Here is a 14,677-nt window from a genome sequence, read left to right as displayed (position 1 = left end):
ACGGTACAGTGATGGCCCTAGTGGGAGGTGGGGTGGGGTGAAGGTACAGATAGCCTAGTGGGGTGGGGTGATGGGAAGTACAGATAGCCCTAGTGGGGGTGGGTGGGGTGAAGGTACAGATAGCCCTAGTGGGGGTGGGGTGTGGTGAAGGTACAGATAGCCCTAGTGGGCTGGGTGGGATTGAAAGGTACAGATAGCCCTAGTGGGGCTGGGGTGGGATTGAAGGTACAGATAGCCCTCGTGGGGTGGGTGGGTGGAAGGTACAGATAGGCCCTAGTGGGGGTGGGTGGGGTGAAGGTACAGATAGCCCTAGTGGGGCTGGGGTGGGGTGAAGGTACAGATAGCCCTAGTGGGGCTGGGGTGGGGTGAAGGTACAGATAGCCCTAGTGGGGGTGGGGTGGGGTGAAGGTACAGATAGCCCTAGTGGGGGTGGGGTGGGTGAAGGTACAGATAGCCCTAGTGGGGGTGGGTGGGGTGAAGGTACAGATAGCCCTAGTGGGGGTGGGGTGGGGGTGAAGGTACAGATAGCCCTAGTGGGGCTGGGGTGGGTGTGAAGGTACAGATAGCCCTAGTGGGGTGGGGTGGGGTGAAGGTACAGATAGCCCTAGTGGGGGCTGGGGTGGGGTGAAGGTACAGATAGCCCTAGTGGGGGTGGGGTGGGGGTGAAGGTACAGATAGCCCTAGTGGGGCTGGGGTGGGGGTGAAGGTACAGATAGCCCTAGTGGGGGTGGTGTGGGGGTGAAGGTACAGATAGCCCTAGTGGGGGTGGGGTGGGGTGAAGGTACAGATAGCCCTAGTGGGGCCGGGGTGGGGTGAAGGTACAGATAGCCCTAGTGGGGGGGGGTGGGGTGAAGGTACAGATAGCCCTTGTGGGGCTGGGGTGGGGTGAAGGTACAGATAGCCCTAGTGGGGTGGGGGGGGTGAAGGTACAGATAGCCCTAGTGGGGGTGGGGTGGGGGTGAAGGTACAGATAGCCCTAGTGGGGGTGGGGTGGGGTGAAGGTACAGATAGCCCTAGTGGGGGTGGGGTGAAGGTACAGATAGCCCTAGTGGGGGTGGGGTGGGGTGAAGGTACAGATAGCCCTAGTGGGGGTGGGGTGGGGTGAAGGTACAGATAGCCCTAGTGGGGGTGGGGTGGGGTGAAGGTACAGATAGCCCTAGTGGGGGTGGGGTGGGGGTGAAGGTACAGATAGCCCTAGTGGGGGTGGGGTGGGGTGAAGGTACAGATAGCCCTAGTGGGGGTGGGGTGGGGTGAAGGTACAGATAGCCCTAGTGGGGGGGGTGGGGTGAAGGTACAGATAGCCCTAGTGGGGGTGGGGTGGGGTGAAGTACAGATAGCCCTAGTGGGGGTGGGGTGGGGGTGAAGGTACAGATAGCCCTAGTGGGGTGGGGTGGGGTGAAGGTACAGATAGCCCTAGTGGGGCTGGGGTGGGGTGAAGTTACAGATAGCCCTAGTGGGGCTGGGGTGGGGTTGAAGGTACAGATAGCCTAGTGGGGCTGGGGTGGGGGTGAAGGTACAGATAGCCCTAGTGGGGGCTGGGGTGGAGGTGAAGGTACAGATAGCCCTAGTGGGGTGGGGTGGGGGTGAAGGTACAGATAGCCCTAGTGGGGGTGGTGTGGGGGTGAAGGTACAGATAGCCCTAGTGGGGCTGGGGTGGGGTGAAGGTACAGATAGCCCTAGTGGGGGTGGGGGTGGGGTGAAGGTACAGATAGCCCTAGTGGGGGGGGTGGGGTGAAGGTACAGATAGCCCTAGTGGGGCGGGGTGGGGTGAAGGTACAGATAGCCCTAGTGGGGCTGGGGTGGGATTGAAGGTACAGATAGCCCTAGTGGGGGGTGGGGTGGGGTGAAGGTACAGATAGCCCTAGTGGGGTGTGTGGGGTGAAGGTACAGATAGCCCTAGTGGGGGTGGTGTGGGGGTGAAGGTACAGATAGCCCTAGTGGGGGTGGTGTGGGGGTGAAGGTACAGATAGCCCTAGTGGGGGTGGTGTGGGGTGAAGGTACAGATAGCCCTAGTGGGTGGTGTGGGGGTGAAGGTACAGATAGCCCTAGTGGGGGTGGTGTGGGGGTGAAGGTACAGATAGCCCTAGGGGGGTGGTGTGGGGGTGAGGGTATAGATAGCCCTAGTGGGGTGGTGTGGGGGTGAGGGTACAGATAGCCCTAGTGGGGGTGGTGTTGGGGTGAAGGTACAGATAGCCCTAGTGGGGGTGGTGTGGGGTGAAGGTACAGATAGCACCTAGTGGGTGGGTGTCTGGTGACGGCTACAGATATCCCTAGTGGGGGGGTGGGTGATTGTTACAGATAGCTCTAGTGGGGGTGGGTGGGGGTGAAGGTACAGATAGCCCTAGTGGGGTGGGGTGGGGTGAAGGTACAGATAGCCCTAGTGGGGTGGTGTGGGGGTGAGGGTACAGATAGCCCTAGTGGGGTGGTGTGGGGGTGAAGGTACAGATAGCCCTAGTGGGAGTGGTGTGGGGGTGAAGGTACAGATAGCCCTAGTGGGGGTGGGGTGGGGTGAAGGTACAGATAGCCCTAGTGGGGGTGGGGGTGAAGGTACAGATAGCCCTAGTGGGGGTGGTGTGGGGTGAAAGGTACAGATAGCCCTAGGGGGGGTGGTGTGGGGCTGAAGGTACAGATAGCCCTAGTGGGTGTGGGGTGGGGTGAAGGTACAGATAGCCCTAGTGGGGGGTGGGGTGGGGGTGAAGGTACAGGATAGCCCTAGTGGGGGTGGTGTGGGGGTGAAGGTACAGTTGCCCTAGTGGGGGTGGGGTGGGGTGAAGGTACAGATAGCCCTAGTGGGGGTGCGGTGAAGGTACAGATAGCCCTAGTGGGGGTGGGGTGGGGTGAAGGTACAGATAGCCCTAGTGGGGGTGGGTGGGGTGAAGGTACAGATAGCCCTAGTGGGGGTGGGGTGGGGTGAAGGTACAGATAGCCCTAGTGGGGGTGGGGTGGGGTGAAGGTACAGATAGCCCTAGTGGGGGTGGGGTGGGGTGAAGGTACAGATAGCCCTAGTGGGGTTGGGGTGAAGGTACAGATAGCCCAAATGGGGGTGGGTGGGGTGAAGGTACAGATAGCCCTAGAGGGGGTGGTGTGGGGTGAAGGTACAGATAGCCCTAGTGGGGTGGGGTGGGGTGAAGGTACAGATAGCCCTAGTGGGGCTGGGGTGGGGTGAAGGTACAGATAGCCCTAGTGGGGGTGGGGTGGGGTGAAGGTACAGATAGCCCTAGTGGGGGTGGGGTGGGGGTGAAGGTACAGATAGCCCTAGTGGGGGTGGGGTGGGGTGAAGGTACAGATAGCCCTAGTGGGGGGGGTGTGGGGTGAAGGTACAGATAGCCCAAGGGGGGCTGGGTGGGGGTGAAGGTACAGATAGCCCTAGTGGGGGCTGGGGTGGGGGTGAAGGTACAGATAGCCCTAGTGGGTTGGGTGGGGGTGAAGGTACAGATAGCCCTAGTGGGGGTGGGGGTGGGGTGAAGGTACAGATAGCCCTAGTGGGGGTGGGTGTGGGGGTGAAGGTACAGATAGCCCTAGTGGGGCTGGGGTGGGGTGAAGGTACAGATAGCCCTAGTGGGGGTGGGGTGGGGTGAAGGTACTGATAGCCCTAGTGGGGCGGGGGTGGGGTGAAGGTACAGATAGCCCTAGTGGGGCTGGTGGAGTGAAGGTACCGATAGCCCTAGTGGGGACGGGGTGGGGTGAAGCTACAGATAGCCCTAGTGGGGCCGGGGTGGGTTGAAGGTACAGATAGCCCTAGTGGGGCCGGGGTGGGCTGAAGGTACAGATAGCACTAGTGGGGCTGGTGTGGGGTGAAGATACAGATACCCCTGGTGGGGCTGGGGTGGGGGGAAGACACAGATAGCCCTAGTGGGGCTGGAGAGGGGAGAAGGCACAGATAGCCCTAGTGGGGCTGGAGTGGGGGGGAAGATACAGTTAGCCCTCGTGGGCTGGGGTGGGGTGAAGGTACAGATAGCCCTAGTGGGGTGGGGTGGGGTGAAGGTACAGATAGCCCTAGTGGGGCTGGGGTGGGGTGAAGGTACAGATAGCCCTAGTGGGGGTGGGGTGGGGTGAAGGTACAGATAGCCCTAGTGGGGCTGGGGTGGGGGGAAGGTACAGATAGCCCTAGTGGGGCTGAGGAGCGGGGGAAGGTACAGATACCCCTAGTGGGGCCGGGGTGGGGTGAAGGTACAGATAGCCCTAGTGGGGTGGGGTGGGGTGAAGGTACAGATAGCCCTAGTGGGGCTGGGGTGGGGTGAAGGTACAGATAGCCCTAGTGGGGGTGGGGTGATGGTACAGATAGCCCTAGTGGGGCTGGGGTGGGGTGAAGGTACAGATAGCCCTAGTGGGGCTGGGGTGGGATTGAAGGTACAGATAGCCCTAGTGGGGCTGGGGTGGGATTGAAGGTACAGATAGCCCTAGTGGGGCTGGGGTGGGATTGAAGGTACAGATAGCCCTAGTGGGGGTGGTGTGGGGGGAAAGTACAGATAGCCCTAGTGGGGGGGTGGGGGTGAAGGTACAGATAGCCCTAGTGGGGGTGGCGTGGGGTGAAGGTACAGATAGCCCTAGTGGGGCTGGGGTGGGATTGAAGGTACAGATAGCCCTAGTGGGGTGGGGTGCGGTGAAGGTACAGATAGCGCTAGTGGGCTGGGGTGGGGTGAAGGTACAGATAGCCCTAGTGGGGCTGGGGTGGTATTGAAGGTACAGATAGCCCTAGTGGGGCTGGGGTGGGATTGAAGGTACAGATAGCCCTAGTGGGGGTGGTGTGGGGGTGAAGGTACAGATAGCCCTAGTGGGGGTGGTGGGGGGTTGAAGGTACAGATAGCCCTAGTGGGGGTGGTGTGGGGTGAAGGTACAGATAGCCCTAGTGGGGGTGGGGTGGGGTGAAGGTACAGATAGCCCTAGTGGGGGTGGGGTGGGGTGAAGGTACAGATAGCCCTAGTGGGGGTGGGGTGAAGGTACAGATAGCCCTAGTGGGGGTGGGGTGGGGTGAAGGTACAGATAGCCCTAGTGGGGGTGGGGTGGGGTGAAGGTACAGATAGCCCTAGTGGGGTGGGGTGGGGTGAAGGTACAGATAGCCCTAGTGGGGGTGGGGTGGGGTGAAGGTACAGATAGCCCTAGTGGGGGTGGGGGTGAAGGTACAGATAGCCCTAGTGGGGTGGGGTGGGGTGAAGGTACAGATAGCCCTAGTGGGGCTGGGGTGGGGTGAAGGTACAGATAGCCCTAGTGGGGCTGGGGTGGGGTGAAGGTACAGATAGCCCTAGTGGGGCTGGGGTGGGGTGAAGGTACAGATAGCCCTAGTGGGGGTGGGGTGGGGTGAAGGTACAGATAGCCCTAGTGGGGTGGGGTGGGGTGAAGGTACAGATAGCCCTAGTGGGGGTGGGGTGGGGGTGAAGGTACAGATAGCCCTAGTGGGGTGGGGTGGGGTGAAGGTACAGATAGCCCTAGTGGGGTGGGGTGGGGTGAAGGTACAGATAGCCCTAGTGGGGGTGGGGTGGGGTGAAGGTACAGATAGCCCTAGTGGGGCTGGGGTGGGGTGAAGGTACAGATAGCCCTAGTGAGGTGGGGTGTGGGTGAGGGTATAGATAGCCCTAGTGGGGTGGTGTGGGGGTGAGGGTACAGATAGCCCTAGTGGGGGTGGGTGGGGTGAAGGTACAGATAGCCCTAGTGGGGGGGGTGGGGTGAAGGTACAGATAGCCCTAGTGGGGTGGGGTGGGGTGAAGGTACAGATAGCCCTAGTGGGGGGGGGGGGGGTGAAGGTACAGATAGCCCTAGTGGGGGTGGGGTGAAGGTACAGATAGCCCTAGTGGGGCTGGGGTGGGGTGAAGGTACAGATAGCCCTAGTGGGGCTGGGGTGGGGTGAAGGTACAGATAGCCCTAGTGGGGCTGGGGTCGGGTGAAGGTACAGATAGCCCTAGTGGGGTGGGGTGGGGGTGAAGGTACAGATAGCCCTAGTGGGGCTGGTGTGGGGTGAAGGTACAGATAGCCCTAGTGGGGGTGGTGTGGGGGTGAAGGTACAGATAGCCCTAGTGGGGCTGGGGTGGGATTGAAGGTACAGATAGCCCTAGTGGGGCTGGGGGTGAAGGTACAGATAGCCCTAGTGGGGGTGGGGTGGGGGTGAAGGTACAGATAGCCCTAGTGGGGCTGGGGTGGGGGTGAAGGTACAGATAGCCCTAGTGGGGTGGGGTGGGGTGAAGGTACAGATAGCCCTAGTGGGGCTGGGGTGGGGTGAAGGTACAGATAGCCCTAGTGGGGCTGGGGGGGTGGGGTGAAGGTACAGATAGCCCTTGGGGGGGTGGGGTGGGGTGAAGGTACAGATAGCCCTAGTGGGGTGGGGTGGGGTGAAGGTACAGATAGCCCTAGTGGGGCTGGGGTGGGGTGAAGGTACAGATAGCCCTAGTGGGGGTGGGGTGGGGTGAAGGTACAGATAGCCCTAGTGGGGCTGGGGTGGGGGAAGGTACAGATAGCCCTAGTGGGACCGGGGTGGGGTGAAGGTACAGATAGCCCTAGTGGGGCGGGGGTGGGGTGAAGGTACAGATAGCCCTAGTGGGGCTGGGGTGGGGTGAAGGTACAGATAGCCCTAGTGGGGCTGGGGTGGGGGGTGAAGGAACAGATAGCCCTAGTAGGGGTGGGTGGGGTGGGGTGAAGGTACAGATAGCCCTAGTGGGGTGGAGTGGGGTGAAGGTACAGATAGCCCTAGTGGGGCTGGGGTGGGGTGAAGGTACAGATAGCCCTAGTGGGGGTGGGGTGGGGTGAAGGTACAGATAGCCCTAGTGGGGGTGGGGTGGGGTGAAGGTACAGATAGCCCTAGTGGGGGTGGGGTGAAGGTACAGATAGCCCTAGTGGGGGTGGGGTGGGGTGAAGGTACAGATAGCCCTAGTGGGGTGGTGGTGGGGTGAAGGTACAGATAGCCCTAGTGGGGTGGTGGTGGGGTGAAGGTACAGATAGCCCTAGTGGGGTGGTGTGGGGGTGAAGGTACAGATAGCCCTAGTGGGGGTGGGTGGGGTTGAAGGTACAGATAGCCCTAGTGGGGGGTGGGGTGGGGTGAAGGTACAGATAGCCCTAGTGGGGCTGGGGTGGGTGAAGGTACAGATAGCCCTAGTGGGGGTGGTGTGGGGTGAAGTACAGATAGCCCTAGTGGGGGTGGGGTGGGGTGAAGGTACAGATAGCCCTAGTGGGGGTGCGGTGGGGTGAAGGTACAGATAGCCCTAGTGGGGGTGGGGTTGAAGGTACAGATAGCCCTAGTGGGGGTGGGGTGGGGTGAAGGTACAGATAGCCTAGTGGGGCTGGGGTGGGGTGAAGGTACAGATAGCCCTAGTGGGGCTGGTGGGGTGAAGGTACAGATAGCCCTAGTGGGGTTGGTGTGGGGCTGAGGGTACAGATAGCCCTAGTGGGGTGGTGTGGGGGTGAAGGTACAGATAGCCCTAGTGGGGGTGGGTTGGGGGTGAAGGTACAGATAGCCCTAGTGGGGGTGGGGTGGGGGTGAAGGTACAGATAGCCCTAGTGGGGGTGGGGTGGGGTGAATGTAATGATAGCCCAAGTGGGGGTGGGGTGGGGTGAAGGTACAGATAGCCCTAGTGGGGGTGGGGTGAAGGTACAGATAGCCCTAGTGGGGGTGGGGTGGGATTGAAGGTACAGATAGCCCTAGTGGGGGTGGGGTGGGGTGAAGGTACAGATAGCCCTAGTGGGGGTGGGGTGAAGGTACAGATAGCCCTAGTGGGGTGGGGGGGTTGAAGGTACAGATAGCCCTAGTGGAGGTGGGGTGGGGTGAAGGTACAGATAGCCCTAGTGGGGGTGGGGTGATGGTACAGATAGCCCTAGTGGGGGTGGTGTGGGGGTGAAGGTACAGATAGCCCTAGTGGGGGTGGGGTGGGGTGAAGGTACAGATAGCCCTAGTGGGGGTGGGGTGATGGTTCAGATAGCCCTAGTGGGGGTGGTGTGGGGGTGAAGGTACAGATAGCCCTAGTGGGGGTGGGGTGATGGTTCAGATAGCCCTAGTGGGGGTGGTGTGGGGGTGAAGGTACAGATAGCCCTAGTGGGGGTGGTGTGGGGGTGAAGGTACAGATAGCCCTAGTGGGGGTGGTGTGGGGGTGAAGGTACAGATAGCCCTAGTGGGGGTGGGGTGGGGTGAATGTAATGATAGCCCAAGTGGGGGGGGGGTGGGGTGAAGGTACAGATAGCCCTAGTGGGGGTGGGGTGAAGGTACAGATAGCCCTAGTGGGGCTGGGGTGGGATTGAAGGTACAGATAGCCCTAGTGGGGCTGGGGTGGGATCGAAGGTACAGATAGCCCTAGTGGGGCTGGGGTGGGGGGGCGAAGGTACAGATAGCCCTAGTGGGGCTGGGGTGGGGGGCGAAGGTACAGATAGCCCTAGTGGGGCTGGGGTGGGGTGAAGGTACAGATAGCCCTAGTGGGGCTGGGGGTGGGGTGAAGGTACAGATAGCCCTAGTGGGGGTGGGTGTGGGGATGAAGGTACAGATAGCCCTAGTCGGGGTGGGGGTGGGGTGAAGGTACAGATAGCCATAGTTGGGGTGGGGTGGGGTGAAGGTACAGATAGCCCTAGTGGGGTGGGGTGGGGTGAAGGTACAGATAGCCCTAGTGGGGGGGTGGGGGTGAAGGTACAGATAGCCCTAGTGGGGGTGGGGTGTGGTGAAGGTACAGATAGCCCTAGTGGGGCTGGGGTGGGATTGAAGGTACAGATAGCCCTAGTGGGGCTGGGGTGGGATTGAAGGTACAGATAGCCCTAGTGGGGCTGGTGTGGGGTGAAGGTACAGATAGCCCTAGTGGGGCTGGGGTGGGGTGAAGGTACAGATAGCCCTAGTGGGGCTGGGGTGGGATTGAAGGTACAGATAGCCCTAGTGGGGCTGGGGTGGGGTGAAGGTACAGATAGCCCTAGTGGGGGTGGGGTGGGGTGAAGGTACAGATAGCCCTAGTGGGGGCCGGGGTGGGGGTGAAGGTACGATAGCCCTAGTGGGGGTGGGTGTGGGGTGAAGGTACAGATAGCCCTAGTGGGGCGTGGTGGGTGAAGTACAGATAGCCCTAGTGGGGCGGGGTGGGGTGAAGTACAGATAGCCCTAGTGGGGCCTGGGTGGGGTGAAGGTACAGATAGCCCTAGTGGGGGTGGGGGTGAAGGTACAGATAGCCCTAGTGGGGGTGGGCTGATGGTACAGATAGCCCTAGTGAGGGTGGGGGTGGGGTGAAGGTACAGATAGCCCTAGTGGGGCTGGGGGTGGGGTGAAGGTACAGATAGCCCTAGTGTGGGTGGGGTGGGGTGAAGGTACAGATAGCCCTAGTGGGGCTGGGGTGGGGTGAAGGTACAGATAGCCCTAGTGGGTGTGGGGTGGGGTGAAGGTACAGATAGCCCTAGTGGGGGTGGGTGGGGTGAAGGTACAGATAGCCCTAGTGGGGGTGGGGTGGGGTGAAGGTACAGATAGCCCTAGTGGGGGTGGGGTGAAGGTACAGATAGCCCTAGTGGGGCTGGGGTGGGGTGAAGGTACAGATAGCCCTAGTGGGGCTGGGGTGGGGTGAAGGTACAGATAGCCCTAGTGGGGCTGGGGTGGGGTGAAGGTACAGATAGCCCTAGTGGGGCTGGGGTGGGGTGAAGGTACAGATAGCCCTAGTGGGGTGGGGTGGGGTGAAGGTACAGATAGCCCTAGTGGGGGTGGGGTGGGGGTGAAGGTACAGATAGCCCTAGTGGGAGTGGTGTGGGGGTGAAGGTACAGATAGCCCTAGTGGGGGTGGGGTGGGGTGAAGGTACAGATAGCCCTAGTGGGGGTGGGGTGGGGTGAAGGTACAGATAGCCCTAGTGGGGGTGGGGTGAAGGTACAGATAGCCCTAGTGGGGGTGGTGTGGGGGTGAAGGTACAGATAGCCCTAGTGGGGGTGGTGTGGGGGTGAAGGTACAGATAGCCCTAGTGGGGGTGGTGTGGGGTGAAGGTACAGATAGCCCTAGTGGGGGTGGTGTGGGGGTGAAGGTACAGATAGCCCTAGTGGGGTGGGGTGCGGTGAAGGTACAGATAGCGCTAGTGGGGCTGGGGTGGGGTGAAGGTACAGATAGCCCTAGTGGGGCTGGGGTGGGATTGAAGGTACAGATAGCCCTAGTGGGGCTGGGGTGGGATTGAAGGTACAGATAGCCCTAGTGGGGGTGGGGTGGGGTGAAGGTACTGATAGCCCAAGTGGGGGTGGGGTGGGGTGAAGGTACTGATAGCCCTAGTGGGGGTGGGGTGATGGTACAGATAGCCCTAGTGGGGCTGGGGTGGGATTGAAGGTACAGATAGCCCTAGTGGGGCTGGGGTGGGATTGAAGGTACAGATAGCCCTAGTGGGGGTGGGGTGTGGGTGAAGGTACAGATAGCCCTAGTGGGGGTGGGGTGAAGGTACAGATAGCCCTAGTGGGGGTGGTGTGGGGGTGAAAGTACAGACAGCCCTAGTGGGGGTGGTGTGGGGGTGAAAGTACAGATAGCCCTAGTGGGGGTGGTGTGGGGGTGAAGGTACAGATAGCCCTAGTGGGGGTGGTGTGGGGGTGAAGGTACAGATAGCCCTAGTGGGGGTGGTGTGGGGGTGAAGGTACAGATAGCCCTAGTGGGGGTGGTGTGGGGGTCAAGGTACAGATAGCCCTAGTGGGGGTGGTGTGGGGGTGAAGGTACAGATAGCCCTAGTGGGGGTGGGGTGGGATTGAAGGTACAGATAGCCCGAGTGGGGCTGGGGTGGGATTGAACGTACAGATAGCCCTAGTCGGGCTGGGATTGGATTGAAGGTACAGATAGCCCTAGTGGTGCTGGGGTGGGATCGAAGGTACAGATAGCCCTAGTGGGTTCTGGGGTGGGATCGAAGGTACAGATAGCCCTAGTGGGGCTGGGGTGGGGGGGCGAAGGTACAGATAGCCCTAGTGGGGCTGGGGTGGGGGGCGAAGGTACAGATAGCCCTAGTGGGGCTGGGGAGGGGGCCGAAGGTACAGATAGCCTAGTGGGGCTGGGGTGGAGGCGAAGGTACAGATAGCCCTAGTGGGGCTGGGGTGCGGGGTCGAAGGTACAGATAGACCTAGTGGGGCCTGGGGTGGGCGTCGGAGGTACAGATAGCCCTAGTGGGGGCTGGGGGGGGGGCCGAAGGTACAGATAGCCCTAGTGGGGCTGGGGTGGGGCGAAGGTACGGATAGCCCTAGTGGGGCTGGGGTGGGGTGAAGGTACAGATAGCCCAAGTGGGGCTGGGGGGTGGGGTGGGGGTGAAGGTACAGATAGCCCTAGTGGGGGTGAGGTGGGGTGGGGGTGAAGGTACAGATAGCCCTAGTGGGGTGGGGTGCGGTGAAGGTACAGATAGCGCTAGTGGGGCTGGGGTGGGGTGAAGGTACAGATAGCCCTAGTGGGGGTGGGGTGGGATTGAAGGTACAGATAGCCCTAGTGGGGCTGCGGTGGGGTGAAGGTACAGATAGCCCTAGTGGGGGTGGGGTGGGGGTGAAGGTACAGATAGCCCTAGTGGGGGTGGGGTGGGGGGGAAGGTACTGATAGCCCTAGTGGGGGTGGGGTGGGGGGAAGGTACAGATAGCCCTAGTGGGGGTGGGGTGAAGGTACAGATAGCCCTAGTGGGGGTGGGGTGGGGTGAAGGTACAGATGGCCCTAGTGGAGGTGGGGTGGGGTGAAGGTACAGATAGCCCTAGTGGGGGTGGGGTGATGGTTCAGATAGCCCTAGTGGGGGTGGGGTGTGGTGAAGGTACAGATAGCCCTAGTGGGGCTGGGGTGGGATTGAAGGTACAGATAGCCCTAGTGGGGCTGGGGTGGGATTGAAGGTACAGATAGCCCTAGTGGGGCTGGGGTGGGATTGAAGGTACAGATAGCCCTAGTGGGGCTGGGGTGGGATTGAAGGTACAGATAGCCCTAGTGGGGGTGGTGTGGGGGGAAAGTACAGATAGCCCTAGTGGGGGTGGGGTGAAGGTACAGATAGCCCTAGTGGGGGTGGCGTGGGGTGAAGGTACAGATAGCCCTAGTGGGGCTGGGGTGGGATTGAAGGTACAGATAGCCCTAGTGGGGTGGGGTGCGGTGAAGGTACAGATAGCGCTAGTGGGGCTGGGGTGGGGTGAAGGTACAGATAGCCCTAGTGGGGCTGGGGTGGTATTGAAGGTACAGATAGCCCTAGTGGGGCTGGGGTGGGATTGAAGGTACAGATAGCCCTAGTGGGGGTGGTGTGGGGGTGAAGGTACAGATAGCCCTAGTGGGGGTGGGGTGGGGTGAATGTAATGATAGCCCAAGTGGGGGTGGGGTGGGGTGAAGGTACAGATAGCCCTAGTGGGGGTGGGGTGATGGTACAGATAGCCCTAGTGGGGCTGGGGTGGGATTGAAGGTACAGATAGCCCTAGTGGGGCTGGGGTGGGATTGAAGGTACAGATAGCCCTAGCGGGGCTGGGGTGGGATTGAAGGTACAGATAGCCCTAGCGGGGCTGGGGTGGGATTGAAGGTACAGATAGCCCTAGTGGGGCTGGGGTGGGATTGAAGGTACAGATAGCCCTAGTGGGGGTGAGGTGGGGTGGGGGTGAAGGTACAGATCGCCCTAGTGGGGGTGAGGTGGGGTGGGGGTGAAGGTACAGATAGCCCTAGTGGGGGTGGGGTGGGGTGAAGGTACAGATAGCCCTAGTGGGGGTGGGGTGGGGTGAAGGTACAGAGAGCCCTAGTGGGGGTGGGGTGAAGGTACAGATAGCCCTAGTGGGGGTGGTGTGGGGGTGAAAGTACAGATAGCCCTAGTGGGGGTGGTGTGGGGGTGAAAGTAGAGATAGCCCTAGTGGGGGTGGTGTGGGGGTGAAGGTACAGATAGCCCTAGTGGGGCTGGTGTGGGGGTGAAGGTACAGATAGCCCTAGTGGGGTGGGGTGCGGTGAAGGTACAGATAGCGCTAGTGGGGCTGGGGTGGGGTGAAGGTACAGATAGCCCTAGTGGGGCTGGGGTGGGATTGAAGGTACAGATAGCCCTAGTGGGGCTGGGGTGGGATTGAAGGTACAGATAGCCCTAGTGGGGGTGGGGTGGGGTGAAGGTACTGATAGCCCTAGTGGGGCTGGGGTGGGATTGAAGGTACAGATAGCCCTAGTGGGGCTGGGGTGGGATTGAAGGTACAGATAGCCCTAGTGGGGCTGGGGTGGGATTGAAGGTACAGATAGCCCTAGTGGGGCTGGGGTGAGATTGAAGGTACAGATAGCCCTAGTGGGGGTGAGGTGGGGTGGGGGTGAAGGTACAGATAGGCCTAGTGGGGGTGGGGTGGGGTGAAGGTACAGATAGCCCTAGTGGGGGTGGCATGGGGTGTAGGTACAGAGAGCCCTAGTGGGGGTGGGGTGGGGGTGAAAGTACAGATAGCCCTAGTGGGGGTGGTGTGGGGGTGAAAGTACAGATAGCCCTAGTGGGGGTGGTGTGGGGGTGAAGGTACAGATAGCCCTAGTGGGGCTGGTGTGGGGGTAAAGGTACAGATAGCCCTAGTGGGGCTGGTGTGGGGGTGAAAGTACAGATAGCCCTAGTGGGGGTGGTGTGGGGGTGAAGGTACAGATAGCCCTAGTGGGGGTGGTGTGGGGGTGAAGGTACAGATAGCCCTAGTGGGGGTGGTGTGGGGGTGAAGGTACAGATAGCCCTAGTGGGGGTGGTGTGGGGGTGAAGGTACAGATAGCCCTAGTGGGGGTGGGGTGGGGTGAAGGTACAGATAGCCCTAGTGGGGGTGGTGTGGGGGTGAAGGTACAGATAGCCCTAGTGGGGGTGGGGTGGGGTGAAGGTACAGATAGCCCTAGTGGGGGTGGGGTGATGGTACAGATAGCCCTAGTGGGGCTGGGGTGGGATTGAAGGTACAGATAGCCCTAGCGGGGCTGGGGTGGGATTGAAGGTACAGATAGCCCTAGCGGGGCTGGGGTGGGATTGAAGGTACAGATAGCCCTAGTGGGGCTGGGGTGGGATTGAAGGTACAGATAGCCCTAGTGGGGCTGGGGTGGGATTGAAGGTACAGATAGCCCTAGTGGGGGTGAGGTGGGGTGGGGGTGAAGGTACAGATAGCCCTAGTGGGGGTGTTGTTGGGGTGAAGGTACAGATAGCCCTAGTGGGGTTGGGGTGGGGTGTAGGTACAGAGAGCCCTAGTGGGGGGGTGGGGTGAAGGTACAGATAGCCCTAGTGGGGGTGGTGTGGGGTGAAAGTACAGACTAGCCCTAGTGGGGGTGGTGTGGGGTGAAAGTACAGATAGCCCTAGTGGGGGTGGTGTGGGGGTGAAGGTACAGATAGCCCTAGTGGGGGTGGTGTGGGGGTGAAGGTACAGATAGCCCTAGTGGGGCTGGTGTGGGGGTGAAGGTACAGATAGCCCTAGTGGGGCTGGTGTGGGGGTGAAGGTACAGATAGCCCTAGTGGGGCTGGTGTGGGGGTGAAGGTACAGATAGCCCTAGTGGGGGTGGTGTGGGGGTGAAGGTACAGATAGCCCTAGTGGGGGTGGTGTGGGGGTGAAGGTACAGATAGCCCTAGTGGGGGTGGTGTGGGGGTGAAGGTACAGATAGCCCTAGTGGGGGTGGTGTGGGGGTCAAGGTACAGATAGCCCTAGTGGGGGTGGTGTGGGGGTGAAGGTACAGATAGCCCTAGTGGGGGTGGGGTGGGATTGAAGGTACAGATAGCCCGAGTGGGGCTGGGGTGGGATTGAAGGTACAGATAGCCCTAGTCGGGCTGGGATTGGATTGAAGGTACAGATAGCCCTAGT

Source organism: Carcharodon carcharias (assembly GCF_017639515.1).
Source record: "Carcharodon carcharias isolate sCarCar2 chromosome 21 unlocalized genomic scaffold, sCarCar2.pri SUPER_21_unloc_1, whole genome shotgun sequence".
In the NCBI taxonomy this organism is placed as follows: domain Eukaryota; kingdom Metazoa; phylum Chordata; class Chondrichthyes; order Lamniformes; family Lamnidae; genus Carcharodon; species Carcharodon carcharias.
This window is presented reverse-complemented; position numbering follows the sequence as displayed.